This window comes from Callithrix jacchus, chromosome 14, assembly GCF_049354715.1.
Source record: "Callithrix jacchus isolate 240 chromosome 14, calJac240_pri, whole genome shotgun sequence".
NCBI classification, from domain to species: domain Eukaryota; kingdom Metazoa; phylum Chordata; class Mammalia; order Primates; family Cebidae; genus Callithrix; species Callithrix jacchus.
The window spans coordinates 72958684-72977659 of NC_133515.1; the positions used below are offsets into that span (position 1 = coordinate 72958684).

General features: G+C 45.9%; 2 long non-coding RNA genes across 3 annotated transcripts in view; one reads left to right on the top strand and one right to left on the bottom strand.

The window, feature by feature from the left end:
* Nucleotides 1–509: 509 nt before the first annotated feature.
* On the bottom strand, nucleotides 510–10717 carry LOC118147349 (uncharacterized). The gene is made up of 3 exons (XR_004733651.3): nucleotides 10500–10717; nucleotides 3943–4016; nucleotides 510–1472 (listed from the first exon to the last, which is right to left on the bottom strand). It is a non-coding gene; the product is annotated as an uncharacterized LOC118147349 (long non-coding RNA).
* A 514-nt stretch (nucleotides 10718–11231) lies between these two features.
* The window catches only part of LOC118147347 (uncharacterized), a 383457-nt gene continuing 375712 nt past the window's right edge, over nucleotides 11232–18976 (top strand). For both annotated transcript variants that reach the window (XR_013526113.1, XR_013526114.1), the window contains exon 1: nucleotides 11232–11352. This is a non-coding gene — a long non-coding RNA (uncharacterized LOC118147347). The remainder of the gene's footprint in view (nucleotides 11353–18976) is intronic.

Here is an 18976-nt window from a genome sequence, read left to right on the forward strand (position 1 = left end):
AGAAGTTTTCTATTCTTCTAGAATTTTTCTATGTGCCCCAGGGAGACTGTCAAGGACAAATTCTTACATTATGAATATAATTTTTTTGATTTGGGATTCAGATACTAGGCTGTGAGGGTTAATTTTATGCATCCACTTGGCTACGCTATGGTACCCAGTTTTTGGTCAAACACCTATCTAGGTGTTGCGGTGAAGATATTGTTTTAAAGGTGTGATTAACATTTAAATCAGTGGGCATTGAGTAGGGCACATTACCACCCATAATGTGGATGAGCCTCATTCAGTCACTTGAAGGCCTGAAAAGGAAAAGAAGGAATTCTGCCTCTAGAATGCCTTTGGACTTGAGCTACGATATTATCTCTTCCCTGGGTCTCTAATTTGATGGCTTGACCTGAGGACTGTGGATTTGCCAGTCTCAACAATTGCGTGACCTAATTCCTTAAAATCAATCTCTCTCTCCCTCCCTCTATCCCCCTCTCTCCCTCCCTCCCTCTATCCCCCCAGCCTCTCTTACCTCATCTCTTTGTCCTATTGCTTCTATTTCTCTGGAGAACCCCGATCAACGTATCGGGTAAGCAGTGTAAATTTCTAGAACACAGTTGTGTTTGGTATGGATCTGAAGTTGTGTGGGCATCAAAACTCTAGTCTCTAGACATTAGAACCTATATTTGGATAAATATAATCAAGACATAAGCAGAAGTTTTCCACTCTGAATAGGAGTTCTCTTTCTAATTTCTGGCACCTAGATATTTTACTTTATTTAGAGACAGAGTCTCTCTTTTTCAGCCAGGCTAGAGTGCAGTGGCACAGTCTTGGCTCACTGCAACCTCCACCTCCCGGGTTCAAGTAATTCATATGCCTCAGCCTCCCAAGTAGCTGGGATTACAGGTGTGCACCACCACACCTGGCTAATTTTTTGGTGTTTTTAGTAGAGATGGGGTTTCACCATGTTGGCCAGGCTGGTCTTGAACTGCTGGCCTCGAGTCATTCACCTACCTTGGCCTCCCAGAGTACTGGGATTACAGGCATGAGCCACCATGCCTGGCCAATTTGACTATTTTAATGAGCTTAGTTATATTTACACTTGCTATGTATTACCAGTTTTTTAATGAGTTAGTAGAAGTGGAAGTCTATGTTAGCTCAGTGTGTAATGTTCCTGGAACCTGAAAATCTTCAGATATTGAAAACAGCTTTCATGTTCCTCCCTAAGACTTCTCCAACCAGCTGTCCTTCACAGGATGAGGCGCATTATCTTGATTGGACTTTTTCTCTGCTGTCCAGTTTTTTCAGGTGCTTCCTGAAGAGTGGGGCCCCAGCCAAAGCTGTGTTCCTCAGCTATGGTCAGGCTAAGAGGTCAGAAGTGATTTCCACTGTAAGTTCTGGATACCACACTCTTCCCTATGAGGTCTTAGGTTCCAGGAAGTCTTTGGGTTAAAACATCATAGTGTTGGCAAAAAGTCAGCTTACAAAACCTGTAGTGGGCGGAAAAAGAGTAAGAACTATCGTAAGAAGCTGGGAGGTGTTAAAAGGTTACTAGGATTTGGAGGAGTTACGGTAAATGAGATGTGGCCCAGCCTGTGTAGCCCTGCAGGGACATTCCTAGCCCTTTCTGAGGACAAAACATTTCATGGCAGAAAGCTGCAGAAGACTGCCTCAGTGTTTTCTTAATTGTTTATGTTATTATTTGCATTTGGTCTACTTTTTCCAGGCTTAGAAAATTTTTTTTCAGTCTATTCTGCAAGCACCTTAAATCTGTTTAGAAACCTTGCTGTGTTCTGTTTGGTGTGTTTTGTTCTGATAAGCCTGGATTTTATAACTGCCAGGTCTTTTTAGAACGCTGGGAGCAGGCACCTGTAGTCTGATGAAGATAGTTGCTAAGGAATAATTCATTTAGTGTAGATTAGGAATCACACCAGTTATCATCTCAAAAGGGAAGGACAGAGGGAGATGGAGAGGAGAGGGAAGGGGGGAGAGAGAGAGTTATCAGGTAGAGAAAACCCGCCATGTGACCTTTCCAAATCCCTTAACCTCTCTGAGACTCAATTTCTCTATCTGTAAATAGGAAGCATTTGACTTTGACTTCCCTGTCACAAATGATCTGAGCTCTGATTTCTTTGGCAGAAAACAAACAGTGATGAAGCATTGTGCTGGTGGGAAGAAAATATGCTATCTTTTTTTTATTCCCCTTTCCTTTCCCCTTGCCTTTCCTTCTTTGCTCTGCTCTGCTCTGTTCTTTCCTTCTTTCTTGACAGAGTCTTGCTTTATCGCCCAGGCTGGAGTGCAGTTGCGATCTCGGCTCTCTGCAACCTCAGCCTCCTGTGTTCAAGCAATTCTCCTGCCTGAGCCTTCCGACTAACTGGGATTATAGGTGCCTGCCACCAAGCCCGGCTAATTTTTTTCTGTTTTTGGTAGAGGGGGGGTTTCACTGTGTTGGCCAGGTTGGTCTTGAACTTCTGGCCTCAAGTGATCTGCCCACCTCAGCCTCCCAAAGTGCTGGGATTACAGGCACGAGCCACCGCACTGGCCACATATCTTTCTTATCTTGTAGCTACATGTCTCAGAATGGCAGTTTAAAATTCTTGAAGTAATAATAATAGCAGTATTTCATATAGTGCTCACAATGGGCCTACCACTGTCCTAAGCACTGTATCAGCCTGTCTCATTTAATCCACAGGGGCTAGGTACTATTATTACTTATCTTCATGCGGGAGATAAGAAAACAAAGACACAGAAGTTAAGTAACTCGCCCAAGGTCACACAACTAGAATATGCCGAACTGGGATTCAAACACGAGTCCTAAGACTCTAGAGTTAGTGCTGTTAGCCCATAGATGTAATAGCTGAGGGATTTGAGAAAAGCCATGAAGATACTTATTTTTTTTTTGAGATGGAGTCTCACTCTGCTGTGTGCCACCACAATGGGCGAATTTTGTATTTTAGTAGAGATGGGGCTTCACCATGTTGCCCAGGCTGGTCTCAAACTTCTGAGCTCAGGTAATCCACTTGTGTGGGCCACCCAAATGCTAGGATTACTGGCACGAGCCACCATGTCTGGCCCCATGACGATACTTTAAAAGCCCCGGAAAAAAAAAAAAGAATAAGAGAGAGAGAGAACAGATAATGGGGAATTTGACTTAGCCTTGATGGGAAGGCGTCTCAAGAAAGTGTGTATTGAGGTAGCTCTGGGGGATAAGCTTGAGGAGTGCTAAGGAAGAGCCTGGCAGGCAGAGGGTTTGGATATGCTGAGGGAACACTGTGAAGTCAGGAACTGGAAGGTGTCTATGCACTTGGGGCTCAGAGAATGGGGGAGTGGGGCAAAATAAGGCTAGGCAGGTGGGCAGGGGCCTGCCCATGCAGGGGTTTCTGTGCCTCTGTCTGTCTCAGGGTTTCTCAACTTTACCACAATTGGCATTTGGGGGTGAGTCAGTCTTTGTTGTGGGGACCACCCTGTGTAGTGTAAGACATTTAGCAATGTTCCTGGCCTCTACCCAGTAGGCACAATAGTATTCTTGCTCTGGGTTGTGACAACCAAAAATTTCTCTAGGTATTGCCAATATCCCCCAAGCGGAAAAACTGTCCCTGGTAGTACATCACTGAGCAAGATATTTCATGGTCTCTTGGTATCCTTTCTCACAAGATGTCTACGCAATGGACCCTGAGTCATGGGGTGACTTTCTAGACATGGGGATTGACTTTGGTCTCCTTTGGCCAGGTTGCACCACGGCCTGTCCAGGTAGGTACATCCTCTTGGATTCCCTCCTTGGAATCTGCCACACTCAAGCAGAGGTATTTATTATTGTCAGGGTGGACAATGCTGAAATGAGTGCACTGAACTAGAAAATGAAGGCGAGAGGAATACATCAGGTTCAGAGCAAAAACAAAGGGTTTCTTTGCAACCAGGCCATCTAATGTTTCAGCACAACACGATACTTTCCCGACTTACCCTGTCCTCTTCCTCCTGAAACCAACGTCAACGTGTAGTGCTTAACAAAGCAGGCCTTTTACGGAGAAAATGACCTTAAATCAAAAAGAATAGAAACAAGATACTTGGCATAAATGGTAATAATAACCAGATTCCTGCGCAGGGCTAAAATATTGCTACTTTAGTCAGTGATTATTGTGGGAATTTGTACTTTTCAAACTCAATATTGAGCCCTTCTGGAACTTTTTGTCAAGTGTTTCCTGCTGCCGCCAAGTAACCCAGGGAAAAGGAGAAAGTTGTTTTGTCTGGTATGTTTCTTCTATCACTGAAAAAACGAAGTTCTAGGTGGGTTGCTTTTTCACTTAGTCTTTTTTTTTTTGTAAATAGCATGAAGTTGATGGAAATGCTGTAGTCTGCCCCACGAAGATGTCCTTGAGGGATGAGGTTTATCTAGGAGCTATCCTGGCCCTTTGTTTTTCTGTTGTAGAAATTCTGACTTCCCTTGCCTTGAACCTGTAGGACTTCCAAAGCAGGCCATAGGGCACAATTTGACTAACACGTCATAATGCCAAAAAGATTGTCCATGAAGAGAACTGGGCACTAGCCTTTTTCACATTTCCTGGTTTGTTCCCCTGATTCCTTGCACCTCTGACCTGAGATCATGACCTCTTCCAGACAGCCTGTGTCCTGCCTGGAGGCCACCCCCGCAGAGGAAACCCTACTCAGAAAAGCCACTTTGTCTCTTAGCCTGGAGATCATTTGGGGCAGACTGTGGCTCTGGGCAGAGAGCCAGAGCACTCTGACCAGGTCATAACTAACTTTTAGTTCTCTGTCTCTCCTGTTAAATGATTATCCCTGTTTCACAGCTGAAAAAGGAGGCAACTCAGAATTTCAGTTGAGCTTAAGGTAAAAAGTCTGAGGTGTCAACAACCACCACCACAATAATAGTGAGTATTGATTAGTTATTAAGTCAGCCCTATGTTAGGTGGTCTGTATACATTATCTCATTTAATTATTACATTACCTCTATGTGGTAATACTATCATTATGTCCGTCTTACATGTGAGAAAACTGGAGCTTAGAAAAGTTAAATAATTTGCTTAAGGTCACACAACTTTAAGGTGGCAGAGCCAGGGCATTCAAAACCCAAGTATTTTTTGTGCCCTCTAGCCTTTGTTGTCTCTCTCGACCCTTTTAGACACTTTACAAAAATATTCTGAGGAGGCTCTTGGTGTTTCTTTAAAACTCTACCTTTGGACATACGGAAGTCTTGAGAAGAGAACAAGTCTTAAGTGTGTCTGAAAAGGTTGATCTCGTGCGTGGCTTTTGGGCTGTGCTGGGATGGGCACATTCTCTGTACCTTATTTAAATGATGTTGATAATTGTTCAGGTATGGTGGCTCATGCCTGTAATCCTAGCACTTTGGGAGGCTGAGGTGGGTGGATCACCTGAGGTCAGGAGTTCAAGACCAGCCTGCCAACATGGCGAGACCCTGTCTCTACTAAAAAAATACAAAAGTCAGCTGGATGTAATGGCGTGCACCTGTAATCCCAGCTACTTGGGAGGGTGAGGCCTGAGAATCTCTTGAACCCAGGAGGTGGAGGTTGCAGTGAGCTGAGATCAGACCACTGCACTCCAACATGGGCGACAGAGTGAGACTCTGTCTCAAAAAAAAAAAAAAAAAAAACTAAGGAAAGCTTTATAGTTACAAATATCAGTTTCATTGATCAAGTTTATTATCATCTTTATGAATACTATTTTTAGAGATAATATGGATGTTTGCCTCTTGGCATCGTGGTAAACTGAGGTGATATCACTGGGCTTCCATTTCTTTATTTGTAAATGAAGGATTTGGGCAGCTCGATCTCTATTGTCTCTTGCCTTTACACTGTGGCGTGCACATGGACATATGCACCGGTGAAGCACACTTAAAGACACCCAGCATCCCCTTTGTGAGGCATCAGTCATGGCCCACTGGCTCCCAAAATGTAGAATTCAGGTTCCAGGTGGCCAATCAGCATGTCTGAGGCTAGTCATCTAAGCAGCTGGCCTCTTCACCCAGGGGAATGCTGTTCACATATAGCCTCTGGCCTTCATTATAGCTCAGGATCTATAAACAGTGATGGGTACAAACTAAACCAGCTAGTTTGCCCTCAAGGAGCTCCTGCCCTCCTTAGGAAGGGCATTTGAGCCAGTCTTTTCGCTCTGTAGTCTAAAGAAGAAACTGAACCCATTGCCTATCTTCCATGGGCCACAGGAAAAGGCCACAGGAAGACCAGGTTGTAGAGCTACCATTCCAGGTATGAGTTTCCCTGGGACAAACTTGCCATGGAAAGGGCCCAAGAAGGGAAACACATGAAGGCCGGAGTAAAGTGAAGGGGGAAGGATGATGGTTTAATCCCAGTTAATGGTTAATACTGGGTATCCTGGGGGCCTCAGAAGATGGCCCATCCCAGAAAGTTGGCTTCCCACAAGGTCTGTCAGTACTGATCTCATGTGCAGGAAAAGGAGGATCCGGGGAGGAAGAATGGGCTTAGCTGAGCACATTCACATGTAGGAAAGAAAACTTTGCTACAGTATAGGAAAGACCAAGTGGGTGTGGGGAGCCAATCTGGTCATTGTCCCAACAATCCTGACGCATAAATGGTAAAGAGGAGAGAAAAAGTTAGTCATCTAAAATTGATAGAGGTGAAAATTATGGCATCCCAACTGGAGGCAAACTTTCACAGAGCTATAAAGATTGGAAAGTGTTTGTTGTGTGGTATAAAGCAGGGGTTAGTTTTCAAAGTATTGCCTGTGGGCCAGATAAAGCCCATCGGTCTGTTTCTATAAATGCAGTTTATTGGAAAACCCATCTACTTATTTATGTATTACCTATGGCGGCTTATGTGTTGCTGTGGCAGAGTTGAGGAGTTGCAACAGAGACCATCTGGCATACAAAGCCCGAAATATTCACTATTTGGCCCTTTACAGAAAAAAGGAAAGAGCACGTTGTTCCAAGTCCTGGATCCACAACTTTGGGTACATACTAGATTTTGTAACTTACCTTCAACTTGTTAATTTCTCATCTGTAAAATGGGGGACTATGTTACCTGTGCCACTAACCACTTAACTGCCTGAGGAGTGAAGACACTGAATGAAATGAGTGGGAAAATGTACACTAAGATCTAAAGAGTTATGCAAATACAAAGTGTTATTAGGGCTGTTTTGCAAGTATTTGGCAAAAGAGAGAAGACAGAGAAAGTTGTTTTTTCTCCAATGGGGACAAAGAGAAATAATAAAAGTTGTCAAAGAGCATGTGTGCCCTTTTTTTTTTTTTGTCAATGTATAGTTTCCAGTCAATTGAAGCTTGGTTATTAAAATTAAAGGGAAGAAATAAAATCCACAGCAACCTTGATAAAGGATTGAAGAGATTCGTTAAGAGAGAGGTACAGTCAGAGGGGGTCCAGGCACAGGTCTGAGGGCATGCTAACCCACCTAGGAGCAACAGAGTGGGACTGGGGGAAGGGAAGAATGAAAAATCCAGGGAATATTTCCTGGGATATATTTATATGGGCAATTATTCACTGTTTATCTAGAATTCAATTTAGCTGGGCATCCTGTATTTTTATTTGCTAAACATGGCAACCTTCTCGCACCCTGAGTGGTTTCGGTAGGGCAGCCAATCACGAAGCTCTGCTCCCTGATCGCAGAGCTTGTTGATGCTCAGTCCTGAAACTCTGAACCTTAAGGAGAGAGAGATAAGGAGAGAAGGCAGTTGGAGCTGATCATCTGATGGCAATGTTCCAGAAAGATCTTCAGAGCTGTCCAGTTCTGTCTTTTCCAGGACCATAGCTCAGGCTTGCTTTTAATTCTGCAAATGAGGCCATTCATTTCCAATCGATCCCTCTCTGTTTCTTAGTGAGGTTGGTTTCTGTTACTTGCTATCAAAGAACCCTAACCCAATATCTCCAGACACTCAAAACAGTATCCAAAAAACTGGGGATGGGTAAAGGGGTGGACAGAGAGAAGAGGAAAGGAGATGAAGTCGAGAAGGCTTTTTTTTGAGTGTAGATCTGGACACAGGCAGAGAAGGGTGGGGGCAATGGTGAGACTATTCTCAGAATCTGGCAAGTTACTTACCCCTGCTATAACAAGAAGAAATAGGGAGCTTCTAAACACTCTTAAGTAGAAGAAGGGCTTGATGGAAATGACATTCAATTTAAAAAAATATTTCCACAGCTCGCTTTTAAGTGTCTTGGAGGGGAAGAGGGTGGCAGGGAAGCTGGCTGGAGGGGGCTGGCCCCATGGTCCAAATGATAGTCTAGGGGTCTGGTGTGTAGGAGCGAGGTACTGAGAATGAAGAGGAAGAGAAAAATGGTGAGAGTCAGCTCAGAGTAGACTGGGATTTCTAGTCATGGAGAATATCCAAGAGCGGGGAGGGAAGAGCTCCAATTGGGTCATGAGCTACAGTAATTCAGCCGTGGGGCCTCCATGACCATGGGCTTCCCAGGACCTGTGGCTGTAGGGTGGACCCATAGTGAGGGAGGTCTGAAAGGCAGCTCTTGGAGGCTCTTGGGCTGGTGAAACTCGCTGGCTGCGTTACCACTCTGGGGGAGGGCTGCGGTGAGTGCAGGCTGCAGCAGAAAGTGACAGGGATGATTAAAGGGATGGAAAATCAGGCCCATGAAGAGAGGTTAAAGGACTGCAGCTATTTAGCCTGAGGAAGAGAGGCAGCCATGTAACCGCTCCCTTCCAGTCCATGCAGGGTGACTGGTAGACGCGTGCTAGGCAGCTGCCCGGCACAGCTGCATATGGGGGAGAGAGCACTCCCAGAGTGGGCACCTCTGCAGCGAGGGAAAGGCACCCTCCCGAGGGAGGAGGGGGGCAGAGGCGTAATTATAAAGGCTCTTTTGTGGTTTCTGAAGGCCCCTTTCCCCTCCCCTTTGTTTTTTGCATCTGTCATTATGCTGTGCAAACCACAGCCAGGCCTCTTGACAGCACCAATATCTGCTTTCCTGAACACTCGGAAGGTAATGTGGCTATAAAATTGACAAGTTAGATAAATACGAGTACAAAGGGTAGACTGTGTGTAGCTTTGTGGAGCCTTCTGACTGGTCTCCCAACCCGACCTGGATAAATCCCCTGTCTGCCTCCCTCCGTTCACCCCCAGCCTCGTTCATTCCATCTGGGCTTCTTCTGACGGACTCCCCAGGAGTTCACATTTGCTCGGCCTCTTTGTCTAATTTGTCACTTTGACAACGTGAAAGGTCTTTTATTTCTTCCCAGGTCAAATATGTTTCATTCCACTTAAAAATTTTTTTAAGCTGCTTTTTATTTTTATTTTTTGGCCAGTCCACACTCTTGCTGTCTTGGCTGGGCTGCCATGGTTCTCCTGGAGGAGGCCCCAAAGCCCCTGGCCCACACTCTTGAGATCGCTGCGAGGGCAACCGAGGGCCGACCCCTGTGGTAACTGTGTTGCCCTGATCCTCAGCAGAGGCCATGTGGGTAATATGGTCATGGAAGGAAGGTAGCTTATGAACACCACATTCAGACACTTCAGAAGTGGAGCTGGGCGGGGTGGGATGGGAGATGGGAAGAGGAGCCAAGCGGAAGGAACAACAGTCAGGATTCACCACCAAAGTGATGGCATCTGGCTGTCCAAAAGCCCAGAGCTAAAATGTATTTGGTTTTGGTCCTGTTGTTAATGAATGGAGGGTGTCGGTGAGCTCACTCAGTGTTAGCACAGTCTCCTGAGTGGGAGAGGAGAAAGCAGGGTCCAAATACCCACCAAGAAGTTCTGTCAGGAAGCAGGGAACTTAGACCAGACCAGATGCTCATGGAGTGACAGAGATCACATTCACCACTGACAGCTTCCAGCTCCTACCCTAGCAGCGATCGAGGAGGTGTGAGCAACAGGGCTTTTGGGCTTCTTCCAGGAGAGATCGTGGCTTGCTGGCCCCATTACGTGCTGTGGCCAAAGCAGGCGACATGGATGGGGAAGGGTCATGGGAGAGGAGCAGGTACAGAGTCTGCTCATTCAGGGATTTCCAGACGAGCTGAACCTTCACTTAAACAAGAGTAAATGCTCTGTCCCCTTCTCCCAGGGGAAGACTGTCTCCAATGGGGATACCCTAGGGACAGGCCTGGCTTGTACTTTCCCCTGTGAGTCCATAGCATGCAGCACAGGGATGAGCCCCCAGCAAGCAGTTGGCTCTGAGGCTGGCAGTTCAAGCAGTGGGGTCTCAGAAACTGGAAAAGCAGAACTACCGCCATTCTGCAGCCGCGACTGCCCTCCTTCACATCTGCCAAGTGGGCATGACTGACAGCCACCTCTAGAGCTGTTGTGAACATTGACTAGCACCGTGTATGACCTGGGCTTGGCATGCTTGGCATGGAGTGAGACCTGATAATGTTAGCTGCCATTGTATTAATGCTAATTTATTTTCAATGTGACTTGTTGAATGGAATGGATGAAGCAAAGGATGAGACTTGGCGGGAAGGACTGGGCTTCTGAAACCTGATAGTTTCTTGCTTTAATGCTGCTCCCTTACTGTGGTCAGCCTGAGTGGGATCGGCTGGGCCAGCCTTCATTTTACCTTTGATGTCTTCTCTCTTTGTGGTAGTTCTTTCTCTTCTTCTACCTCCTCCTCCGCCTCATAAGCAAAGGGTAAGTCATAGTTCTGAATCTAAGGTTCTGCAAAGAGGCATGCCCATCTTTGTGCTCGATTCTGCTGGAAAAATAAGAACAATTCCTATTATGTTCGGTTCCCAGACCTTGAATGTGTCAGGCTTCAGGTTCACTTCCTACATCTCTGCACGTCCCCTGGATCTGCAAGTAATTTAACCTTGTTTTCACGGAGCAAAGACGTTCCGCTTGTTTACACTGGAGACAAATTTTCCTCAATTGACGCAATCCTATTGATTAAATAATGACCTTCTTCCTCATTTAAAGGTAATTTCGGTTGGTATCATGACGTGGAGGAAGAAAATGAATGCCTTTTCTGTCTCCCTGCTGAAGGGCAGGCAGTGAGGGCTGCCTCCCAGAGCTCTGGGCAGGGCCCTGTCATTTTTCTCACCTGTTCTGGAACTTCATCAGGCCTTGGAGTGAGGCTGGTGCTGGGACCCCTTAAAGAGGTTGGCTAAACAGGACCAGTCTTGATTAGGGAAGTTAAAATGCCAGCATTTGCTTGGTAACAGATCTCAAGGCTGGGGCAGAGTAGAGGCTACTTTGTTTTAAAAATTGATATGATTTGCTTTCAAGACTTGTGCATAAATTATTTTTCAAGGTCATATCACATGATATAGTCTGGGCACGTCATTTGAGCCAAGGACTTAAAATGAAAGGGAAAGGCAGTGTGCCTATCAGGAAGAACTTCAGGGAACAGCCCTCGCCGGAAAGGCACCAAGACAGGGGCCTGGGGGTGGTCAGAGAGTTGCTGGTGCTCTTGGGTAAGTCCTTCAACTTCATCTGGATCTAGATTCCTCACTGGTAAAATAGGGGTGACTGGATCCATGTTCTGTGATACAGTGGAATCTGGAGACCTGGTTATTATTTGCTTCCAATCCAGATCCGTGTACTATGTATTTCAATAAGGATAAGACCAGAGGATGACATCTGGAAGGATGTTGTTCCATTGTCTTTCTGTGAGGTCAGGTCACTCTATTCTACATTAGCAATGCCATTTAAGGACTTGATATTCCTGGCCGGGCACGGTGGCTCATGCCTGTAATCCCAGCACTTTGGGAGGCAAAGATGGGGGGAATCACTTGAGGTCAGGAGTTCAAGACCAGCCTGACCAACATGGAGAAACCCCATCTCTACTAAAAATACAAAATTAGCTGGGCATGGTGGTGTATGCCTTTAATCCCAGCTACTCAGGAGGCTGAGGCAGGAGAATAGCTTGAACCTGGCAGGCAAAGGTTGCAGTGAGCTGAGATCACACCATTGCACTCCAACTTGGGCAACAAGAGTGAAACAGTCTCAAACCAAAAAACCAAAAACAAAAAAAGCTAGATATTCCTATATGTTCTATAAGGGAATGCATATTTTGCAATGATTTAAAAAATAATTTAGAAAAACTTTGTAAATACTTGGGTATCTATTTCCAAATGCAAAAACATACAAATATGGCCAGACAGGAGCTAGACATTAATAAAGGAAAATGAGGTGACATTTTGAAGGTGTTTACTCTATTATAGGCACATCTAGGCATTCCTTCATTTTCTCTTTACCGGAGGTTGGCGAACATTTTCTGTAAAGAGACAGACAGTAAATATTTTAGGCTTTCTGGACTATAACATCTCAGTTGCAACAATTCAACTTTGCTGTAGTAGCAGAAAAGCAGCCACAAATAACATGTAAACAAATGTGTGTGGCTATATTCCAATAAAACTTGATGACCCTGACATTTGAATGCCATATCCTTTTTGTGTGTCACAAAATATTCTCTTGATTTTTTTTCCAACCGTTTAAAACATAAAAAACATTCTTAGTTTATAGGCCTTCACAAAAATAGGCGGTGAGCCAGATTTGCTGACCTCTTTTCTTATAATCCTTAGGGAGGAACTGCTTTACAGATGAGAAAATCAAGGCTTAATGAGGTTAAATAACTTGTCTAGGTTTACCAGTTAGAAGCAGTAGAGCTGGAAGGTGATCTAAAAGGCCAGATTTGGGCTGGGCATGATGGCTCAGGCCTGTAATCTCAGCACTTTGGGAGGCCAAGGCAGGAGGATTGCTTGAGGCCAGGAGTTTGAGACAACTGAGCAACATAGTGAGACTCTGTCTTTATAAAAAAGAAATTAAAAAAAAGCAGGCATGGTGGTGCATATCTGTAGTCCTATCTACTTGGGAGGCTGAGGCGGGAGGATCACTTGAGCCCATGAGTTTGGGGCTGCAGTGAGTCGTCATCATGCTCTTGCCCTCCAGCTTGAGTGACAGAACAAGATCCTGTCTCAAAAAAAAAAAAAAAAAAAAAAGCCAGATTCAAGAGCTTGAACACCCACCCTTATATCCAGCTAGAGTAGTAGAAAGTGAAGGACTTCACTCCATCTGACTTTGATGAATAATTACAAAATCTCCTTTTTAATCATTTATTCTTTTTCATGGTGGTTCACATTCCAAACATGAGAGCAAGACTGGTGTCTCACAAGGCCAGGATACTTGGCTGGCCTAGAAATTACATGGGACAGTAGCTCAAAAGGTGACTGAGCAGGAGGGACCAGTGAGATGAAGAAAACGAAGTCTGTTCTGTGAGTACCAGGATTCAGGGAGAAGCCTGGCCACCTTTGTTTGGCCTGGGGGCTGGCTCAGCTTCTGCATCCCAAGGAGGAGATGCCACGCCTCCACTGTTTCCCATTCTTGTTATTGAAGATGAGGCATCTTGGAAAGTTCTCTAATGCTGCCCTTAATGCTTTTTATTCCTTTGAGATGGTCTTGCTTTGTCGCCCAGGCTGGAGTGCAGTGGCGTGATCTTGGCTCACTGCAACCTCCACCGCCTGGGTTCAAGTGATTCTCCTGCCTCAGCCTTCTGAGTAGCTGGGACTATAGGCACCAGCCACCACGCCCAGCTAATTTTTGTATTTTTAGTAGAGACGGGGTTTTGCCAAGTTGGACAGACTGGTCTAGAATTCCTAACCTCAGGTGATCCCCCCGCTTGGCCTTCCAAAGTGCCGGGATTATAAGTGAGAGCCACCATGCTCGGCCCCCTTAATGCTTTCTAATATTTCAAGAATAGACAGACTTTGTCTTCAGAGCTACACTGTCAACTTCCAGGGGTGGCCCGTGTCTTCTCCTGTCCTCTCCACACTTGGTACAGTCTGGGCACACAGAAATGCAATGATGCCAGGTTAGTGAGGCCTTATTTTAAAACAGGGTGCTTCAGGAAGTTGTGAGCTGCCTTCTTCTGGAAGCATCCAGTGATACTGCTGTCAGCGGACGCTGGTGTAGAGAGGACTGTTGCGGGTGGCAGGTGAGAGTGAAGGAGGGTTTGAAGATCCTATCCATCAATGAAATAAACATTTGCTGAGCACCTACCTAATGCATGTTAGATCCAAAGCCAGAAGCCCCAACATAAATGATTTCTTTTGATTTCCACAACTAGTGTCTGAGAGAGGCATGTGATCCCATTGCTCGATGGAGAAACTGAGGCTCAGAAGAGCTTTTTTCTTTTTTTTGAAGAGGTGCAACCAGCTGGTGGCAGTCAGTGTAGTCTGCTCTATGCTTTCCATCTCAGGCCCCTGTATTGGGCCGTGCAGAGAAATGGCTGCAGTTCTTGCTGTGACCCTCGCGAGATGTGTGGCTTGAACAAGTTAACTGGCATCTCTGAGTTTGTTTCTTCATCTGTTTAAGGGTTGACTTTTGGAGATTTGTCATGAAACAAAAAGAGATATTACATAAAGGTGTCTAAAGCAGTGGCAGGCATGGTGCAGGTTACAGTTGCTTTCCTCCTTCTGCTTCAAGGTGATCTGGTTTTGTGAAGTTGACTGAGTAATCAATCTTACCCAGTTTGGGATCTTCAGGACCTAGCAGAGAGCCAGGCATGGAGCAGACACTTAATAAATATTTGTAAAATGAATGGATACACAATGCTTATGTCTACTGATGCCAACCATCTGGATACTCAAATGCTTCAACATGATGGGTTCTTGACTTTTCATCTAAATGTTGGATGTCATCTTAAAATATAAGCAGCTAAAATGATCTGAAACATAAATATGAACACGATGAGGTCTCACTGATGCAGATTCCTTGGGGGGAATGTGTAAATCAGTGAAAGTCTGCATAGGGCTGTATTTAATGAAAGTGTTATTTTCAAATAACTCCAGCTACGTCACCAGGTTTATTTATTTACCATCCATCCACCCATTGATGTCATCAGTCAACAGCAGCCTAGAGGGGCTCTTTGGGCCTCCTTTAATAAATAAGGAAGAAAGATTATCTGGAGCATGCTGGTTATTTGTAGGTAAATAGAAGCAGCTCAACTGCTTATGGGAGCTTGGAAACAGTCCGTGCTTAAGTGTTTTGGACATTCCTCCAATATCCTGCATACGCTGTTTCTGTGCCTTGTCTCTGAAGAATCTTTATGTTAATTTACAGTCATATTCTTTTCTGCTAAGAGGATTGGGAATGCAGAGAGCTTCTGTTTGTTGCCTCTGAATGTGTGCAGCTCATGTGAAGAGGAAGAGCCAACATAGGGGCTCGATACCCTAGGGAGAATCTCATTCTTGATATTGGAAACAACTTACTGAACTTATTAGGAATAAAAATCCCATGAACTGGATGAGGCTGGGCCATTATTCTTGGGATTGAAAGCTGGATGGAAGGACTCCTTTTATAGAAATTATTTTTGATGACTCAGTACCACAGTGATACCTTCGGGTCTACTGAAATGTACATGGCTGTTTGTCTCTATACTGAAATGACTCCAGTTGTCTATGCTTTTGGGATTCCTATTTGTGCTTCCGTTGCTCTTGTGTGTCTTTCAGCTGCGGCTAACCATCGCTTTTTTGATTCTCAGTATGCCTATCACTAGCAGTTCAACATCTTTCTTCCAATCTGTTGCCTGCTTCCAATATTTGAGGGACAAAAAAAAAAAAGGCAATAATAACAAAAATTCAGAGTAAGCCTGTTAGAGCTGTTTGTGAAGCAAGAATGAAAAGAATCCAAATGAGTCTGAAAGGCCTTTCTGTGATTGCATGGCATGAACTTTGGAATCTGGACATTGTGAGGTCTGTGGTGGCTGTGTGAGGGTCTTTTCCACTTCTCTGTCCCTGACTGTCAGCTGGAGAAGTGATTTCAGGATTGGTGAGACACTACTGCACATATATCTTACCATGGCAACCTCAAGGCATTCCTCTGAGGCAAGGATGTGATTTCATTTCTCAGGGGAGCAGACTGAGGAGGAAACAGGAAAGCATAAGGATGGCCCTCCATGAGGCATGGCCCTCAGGATCATCCTAAACGAAATGGCCGGCAACCAACCACATCGACTACTCACTTATTACAATTTTTGAGCTGTTTTTTTTTTTTTAAAAAACTCATTCTGTTGTCCAGGCTGGAGTGCAGTAGTGTGATCTCAGCTCACTGCCACCTCTGCCTCCTGGGTTCAAATGATTCTCATAACTCCGGGTGTGGTGGCACATGCTGGGATTATAGGCGTGTGCTACCATGCCCAGCTAGTTTTTGTATTTCTAGTAGAGATGAGGTTTTGCCATGTTGCCCAGGCTGGTCTTGAACTCCTGAGCTCAAGTGATTTGCCCACCTTGGCCTCCCAAAGTGCTGGGATTAAAGATATGAGCCACTGTGCCTGGCCTGAACCTGATTTTTTAATACTTTGATTAGAGTTGCTTATTTTTTGACCTCTTTCAAAGACCTTCTGAAAAATTCTGGTGTCAGAGAAGGAACACTCAGGAATCAGGAGTCAAGAGCTGCAAACTAGGGCTGGGTGCGATGGCTCATGTCTAGATTCCCAGTATTTGAGGAGGCCAAGGTGAGAAATCACTTGGGGCTGGGGCCGGGAGTTCAATACCAGCCTGGTCAACATAGTGAGAACATGTCTCTTAAAGAAAAAAAAAATTAGCTAGGCATGTGTTTGTAGTCCTAGCTACTCAGGAGGCCGAGGTGGGAGGATCACTTGTGCACAGGAATTAGAAGTTACAGTGAGCTATGATTGCATCACTACACTTTGGCCTGAGTGACAGAGTGAGACCCTTTCCCAAAAAACAAGAAGAAAAGAGTGGCAAACTAGATCTTGTTCTGTGAGGTTGCTTAACCTCTCTGAATTTCAGTTATAAAATGTGAGGGCACTGCTTAAACCTGCATTTGCTAGGATCCATCTAGTAACACCCTATATATCTTTGATTTTCTGTGAGCTCTGCAGAGCTGACCATCTCCAAGACTGGGGGAAAGTGGTTGTATGAGGGTGGAGGCTTCTTACAGGGAATGGCTGGGGAGTAGGGCTGTCCCCAGAGAAGTGATGGGCATTTGTACAATTTTTCAGAATCACAGACATGGGATTAGCTTACACTAGCAACCATCTACACCCTCCCTTGGCATGACCCTGGGGTCTGTGGGGACCTGGATGGGTGGCAGAGGACATCAGCTCTTTACATCCATTCTTGGTTTCCCTTGGATCCCTCTCCATCACTGCCTTTTCCACCTCAGCCTTCCCCAGCTGGAGCCACGGGCAGGCCTGTCCCGTTCTGGAGCCAGTTCTGACCAAGGCAGGATATGGATGTGGAGCGTCTGCCTGCCGCTGGAGGGAGGAGGGGGCTGGAATTAAGTCTCATGTTTTCAATCAGCAACAATCATGCCTCGGTTAAACCACAGAGGCGACGGTGGTAGCACCACGCAAAGCCGACATTAAGTCGTTTCCTCAGATGTGGGATCCAGAGGCTTAGGCATGACTCGCAGGCTCCTGGGTGCCTTTCTCCTGAGCTCAAGTCTCCTTTCCTCAAATCCGAATGAGGACTGGGTGTGTCAGAGGCGGCCCAGTGCCCTGGGCCGCCTCTGAGTCCCAGAATTTCCTATTCCTCCCTCTTACCTATTCCCCCAGTGGCATCCGCGCAATTCCCAAGTTCACAATCTGACCATAGTCGTGTCTGGTATTCAGACACTTCCCCGAGGCTCACTTGGAGGCGGGGCACCTGGGCACTGTAGCCTTCCTCCTGCCTGCTGGGCTTACATGCCTCAGGGTCCTAGCTCAGGTTTTGACTCTGCTGGCATCTCTTCTTGTCTTAGGGTCATCAGTCAGTTAACCACCTGAGGAGCGGCCTCCAAAGATGGAACCATTAGCTCGCAGTTGCAGTATACTTGACTCCATAGCCTGCCTCTTTTATGGCACTAGGAAAGCAAGAGCAGATCAATACATGCTTTTTGAAAGAATCTCGGAGTTTGTGGCAGAATCATCCTGAGATGTGATTAGGACTTGGGACGCACAGGTCATCCTAAACTCTTCTCAGAGGACGTTGATTGTTCTGAACTGTAACTAATACCTGCTAATCCAGAATTTCGGAAAAGGTAATATGAGGAAGGTTGTAGTGATAGGAGCTTTTGGTATCTGAGGAGCAGAACTGAAAACGGAGAAGCCAAGGAGGGTAGAGAATTGGTCATGGTGTCTGCCTAGAGGCAAGCAGACGCTGATCCTAGACAACAGGTGCTGGGCCTGAGACAGAGAGAAACAGCGTGTGCTGGGACTGGCCCTAGGAGCATGCAATGCCCAGGCTCAGGTCTGGTGCTCTTAAGCACAGGCCTGAACCACTGCTGGCCGCAGGGCCTTCCTCCACCTCCAGGGTCCACTGTGGCTCTGCTCTGAGTTTGCCAGGAAGAGCAGTTCCCTCCCTTCCTCTGCCTGCGTCAACCCCATCAGCAGCCTGTGGACAGAGGTGCCCTCCTATCCCCATTTCCATGGGTGCCCATGGGAGCAGCATCAGAGGGCAAATCCAGGAGGCCTCTCCCTCCCTACCTGGCACCTCCATTATCCCCAGGGCTGCCTGGTCAGGCTATCTTCTCACTCTCGGGAAAAGGATCACAGGGAAAGGAACCTCTAGAATCCAAGAAAGGTGACCTCAATGCCATAAGGAAGAGTCTGGGAGGTGGGATGGGGTAGGGGAGGGAGCAAAGCCCACCAAAGCTGCTCAAACTCTTCATGCCTTTGAGTCTTTCCCAGCACTAAGCCTGTTGGTGGGACATCAGCGACCCCTGCTGGTCACAACATCTGGGATTTCCTCCACCCTCCCCACCTCCATGGCTATCATCTGCAGCGATAAGGCTAATAAAGCGTTAACATGTAGGAATGCTAGGGGCTCCTCTGGGCTGGAACAATAGATGCCTGTAAATGTACTATCTGTCTTTCATATTTCTTCCATTCCACTCCAAGCCTAAACAACTACGGTTTATTATTTTTATTATTTTTTTGAGAACGCATCTCACTGTCACCCAGGCTGGAGTGCAGTGGCGTGATTGCGGCTCACTGCAAGCTCTGCCTTCTGGGTTCAGGCAGTTCTCCCTGACTCAGCCTCCTGAGTATCTGGGAGTACAGGTACCCGCCACCCTGCCCAACTAATTTTTGTATTT